Source organism: Lynx canadensis, chromosome A1, assembly GCF_007474595.2.
Source record: "Lynx canadensis isolate LIC74 chromosome A1, mLynCan4.pri.v2, whole genome shotgun sequence".
Taxonomy (NCBI): Eukaryota; Metazoa; Chordata; class Mammalia; order Carnivora; family Felidae; genus Lynx; species Lynx canadensis.
Window position 1 is genome coordinate 166,733,716 of NC_044303.2, and position 5,000 is coordinate 166,738,715.

At 33.9% G+C, this 5,000-nt stretch overlaps 1 long non-coding RNA gene across 1 annotated transcript in view; it reads right to left on the reverse strand.

Moving 5' to 3' along the window:
* Positions 1-1,026: 1,026 nt before the first annotated feature.
* LOC115508426 overlaps positions 1,027-5,000 on the reverse strand; it is an 8,206-nt gene continuing 4,232 nt past the window's right edge. Inside the window, exons 2-3 of the long non-coding RNA XR_003966995.1 lie at positions 4,679-4,680; positions 1,027-1,086 (exon numbers count right to left, since the gene is read on the reverse strand). This is a non-coding gene — a long non-coding RNA (uncharacterized LOC115508426). The remainder of the gene's footprint in view (positions 1,087-4,678; positions 4,681-5,000) is intronic.

A 5,000-nucleotide genomic window follows, 5' to 3' on the forward strand; every position in this document is an offset into this window, starting at 1 on the left:
TTTTCCCAAAGGTACAGTACAAAAAGGGGGAAAAAGAGTAACTTTAGATAAGAGAAATCAGACAAATATTACCTTGGCTAGTTGGTCCACATTAGCATTAAAAAAACTCAAGTTGATAATGTATGCTCTCATGATATGATAGGAATGATACTTTATTTGCCTCTAGTTTTCCTCCACAAAACCAACAATCTTACTATAATCATGATAAAAACATCAGAAGAATCCCAATTGAAGGATATTCCAGGAGATATCTGACCAGTACCCTTCAAAACTGTTAAGAACATCAAAATCAACAAAAGTCTAAGAAACTGTCAACCAAGAGAGCCTAAGGACATGACAGCTAAATATAATGTGGTGTCTTTGATGAAATCTTAGAAGAGAAAAAGGAGAAGGAGAAAAGGTAAAAGCCAATGATATCTGAATAAAGTATGGACTTCAGTTAAGAATGTGTCAATACTGGTTCATTAATTTTGACAAATGTACTATATTAGCATAAGATGTTAATAATAGAGAAAACTGTACGTTGGGTATAAAGGGATTCTTCCTACTATCCTTGTTATTTATTTTTGTAAATCTGTAACTATTCTAAAGTAAAAAGTTTATTAAAATGCTCCAAAGTTTTGCTATGTGAAAGACATTTCCTATGAAAATGAAAAGACACAGCTACCAAGTGGGAAAATTATTTGCAAACCATTTATCTAGCAAAGGATCTATATTCAAAAAATTTAAAGAACTCTCAAAACTAAACAGGAACACACGCAAAAGAAAAAAACAGTTTAAAAGGGGGGGGGAGCTTTAACAAGACTTTATCAAATAGGATATATGCATGGCAACTAGGCAAATAAAAAGATATCTGACACCGTTAGCCATCAGGAAAATGCAAAATAAAGCCACAATGACATACCACCGTATACCTATGAGAATGCCTAACCTCAAACAGCAAGAATATCAAGGAGTTGAGAGGTAGTCTCATACTTGGCTGGCAGAAATGTAACATGACAAGTCCACTTTGGAAAACCATTTGGCAGTTTCTTATAAAGTTAAACATGTGCATACCATATAACTCAGCAATCATACTCCTGGGTACTGACAGTAGGGAAAACGACAATTCCAGTAGTCATCGCCAAAGCCTAAAAGCAACCCTACTGTTTTTCAATAGGTGAATGAACAAAGAGTGCTACAACCATACTACATAATACTATGTATTAGGAATAATACATAGCAATAAAATATTAGCAATAAATAATAACATTAGCAATAAAAATGGAATGAACTATTGATCCGTGCGATGAGATCAATGAATCTCAAAGGCATTACTCTGAAAGAAGCCTGTTTCAAAAATTTATATACTGTGGATGATTCCATTTATAAGGCATTCTCAAATAGACTAAAGTGCAGTTGTGAAGAAGAAATGAGTAGTTTCAAGGAGAAGGGGGTTTGGGGGTAGTGTAATTCTAAAGGAACAGCAAGGAGTTCTTTGCAGAGCAAGAACTATTTAGTATCGTGACTGTGATGGTGGCATGCAAAACTATATGTGTGTTAAGTTCAGAAAACTTTGTAACAAAATAAAGTCCATAATACATCCAGTGTAACAGTCACACACTGAACATTTACAAGTGTATTACTTGTTACAAAAGGGGAAGTAGAAATTTGAGAGTACATAGCAATATTTAGCACATTGTTTAGTACATTTGGTACAAGACAGAGCTTGACTATTTAGAAGACAGTTTGAGAGGTATCCTATTGTGGAATAGTGGGAATTGTGTACAATAAGAGCAATATATTATCAGGCAAATGGAAGTATAATGAGAATTAAAACCCAGTAAAGATTCAAGTATATCGGTATAGAAGCAAACTAGTATATCGGTAATAGAAAATAGAAGTGAGAGAGGGAGTTGATAAGGCTGGAAAGATGGGAAGCAGATCTTCAAAGACCAAGCAAAAGCATGTGAAACTATTGGTGGGTGAATTTATTTTCTTAAAGGTTAACAAACTTAGACTACAATATATCTTACCGCATGAAGACATTGCTTAAAGCAGCAATACCCACTGGGCTTAATTTATAAAGCAGTGAAGTGTTGCCAAGCTAGTTTTATACCAGTTTATATGAGAGGAAATAGATATATTTTTATTACCAACACTGTTACAGTGGCAACCATGCTCACACCTAAATATTAATCACCAATATCACATATGCCATACATAATTGTGCTCATAAATATGAAAATATGAATACACAAAATGTACAAATAGAAGTACATATATAATGTAAATTTTAGGAAACTGTGAAATCCTGTAGCTGTAAGGAAGTTTAATGGTCATCTCTTCCAAACTAGAATACTATTTCTCAGGATGGGCACATAAGATGATTTAAGAGGCACACAGATGGATATTTAAAACTTTAATAGCTGTCAATTTATTTTATATATAATAGAAAAAATAAGCTATCACTAGCATACCAATGCCTGGATTTCAATAATATGATACTTATGTTGAAGCCAAGATTTTTTTAAGTAATTAAAACTACAATTGATTTTTTAAATGTTAATTAATAATAGAATTCCTCAGACAATATAAAATGAACTGAATTCCTTCGTATGACCTATAGAAATGTGAGCATGAACTGGTTCTAATGTAATTGCTTATGCTGATGAAGACATACAATGGATGTTACCATCATCACTACATTCATATATCTGCCTAATAAGGGAATAAATGTCATTTTGGACTCAATGTAACAGTTGTCCTTCCCAGTAGAAAGAGCCAAGGATAAGTAACATCCCTACCATTGCCTTCCATCTTCATCTTGCCCGGCTCCATGGCAAGGAAGAAGAAAATAGAGCTCCAGGAAAGAGGTTACTCGGGGTAAATGTAAAAGGTACAAGGCCACACAAATAGACAAACTACTTCCTTACTCACCAACTCATAATAAAGCTACTTTTCCAAGTTCTCATTCTTTTGAGTCCATTTATTCCATGTAATTACTATTTTTGTTATACGGTAAAACAACCCCCCCTTTTCCACCCACCCCCAAATACTTAAATAGCTGTATGTGTTGCCAAAGGAGAGTTCAAGCACATACTACGGCTGTTGTTTTGGTGGTCAAAATGAACAGAAAAATAAAATACTTAAAATGGCTCATTATCCAGGATTTTTTTTCTTTCTACATAGGCCATAAATTACACTTCAGATATCACTCAGTCACAAAAGTCAGATTTCTTAAAAGCATAACTCCTCCTATTCACACTTCTGTCAGTTTGATCATGTGAATATTTCTGGTCTCAGTTCAGAGTATGATCACCTTTTTTTTTCCAGTTTATTAAAAATTGGATTTCTTGTTTTTAGTCTTCTTACTAACAAATGTGGTCAAAAAAGTGAAAAGCTAGTTTTAAACATTCACCAAGCCAATATTTCTTTGGCTACTTAGAAAAAAACTTCCTTGTTCCTTTGTGTCACCTCTTCTCTCTTGATATTTCCTCTATGAGATTCTGGAAGGGTCAGAAGCACAGTGGAAGCACAGCACAAAGATGCTGATCACACCCTTTGTGTCCGTATTACATGTTTCTAGACTCAGGCAAGCCAGGAAGAGACGTTGGGGGGAGGGGAAAAAATTTACTTTTAAACAAAGTCATGAGTTTTCACTTTTACATTTAACGAGGCATTCTTGTAACTAAAATTTGATTATTTTTATGACAAATATTGACCAATTAAATTAGAATGACAGAGACACCTAAATAAATATGTTTACCCTCCAGGATTCTTTTTCAAAGGGGATAGTAAAATCTAAAATTGCAAAATAGTAAAAGTACAGACCGTACTAAATTCCTGCCATTACACATGTCCACTATTCTGAAAAGTCATTCTGATAATAAGGATTTACATTTACTACCATGCTTACTGACTATCGAATGGATTCTGCCAATGACCAATCAAATGGAACAATAAAACTCCATACTAAGTGTGTCTAGAAATCTGTTTTTACAATCATCTGGTTTGAAAAGGAGAATCTAGACATGCATCAGGTGAACAATAAGTCAATAATACGTCAAATATTGCAAAACAAATATTTAATTTTATATGCCAGATCAGTTCACCTTGTAATAGGCACAATTATAGATTAAGGATTCTGATTCTTTTATCATTTAAAAACTCATACCATTTGAACAATATTCATTTTTTATTTACATGAAGATATTTACAGACTCAGCACACATTTTAGAAAACCAAACCCTCCTTATTTTCTCTATATATTTGTCAAGATTTTCAGTTCCAAATGTAAAGCATGGACACTTATTTACTTTAAAAAAAGTGCTTCATCCACAGACTAAATCAAATTTAGGTATTTATAATATTTTATAAAACAAGAAAGCAAAAGCAAACCATCTAATGTCTGAATAGACCATCCCCGCCCCGCTCGCCCATGGTTTACTAAATAAGCCTAATTCCTCTATACTTGGATGGGAGTATTTAGGGGCTTTGCCATTTAATACTGTTGTAGCCTCAGAAAAGTTGTATGCCCTCTCTACGTCTCAGTTCCCTTCATTTTAAAATGAGGGAATTTAAATATTTGAACTTTATGTTAACATTGAACATATCCATTAATCCCATTTCTAACTTGGAGACAACCAAACTTTCCAGTTTAAGAAATTGTGTCTATGTGTGTAATATGCAGTTTAACTTCTTACTCTTCAGTACTATGCTACTAGGAATAAGAAGTAATAAAACCATGCTACTGAGCAAAACCACAACTTGTACAAGGAGCATTAGTTAGCATGTTTGGGATGCATGTTTGGGAATCATGGTTCTTTCTCACTGCATTTTGCCTAATGACACTGCCTTTTTCAACATCAACATAGCATTAATCACAGTATGGAATACAGATTCTAGGGAAAGTCTGCTAGTCCTCTCCCGTGGATTCACATAAAGGATGTTCCTCTCATCCAAGTAATTCCGAAGGTGACAAATATTACAGATGCTGAATTTATGGGAGCGCTTGCTCC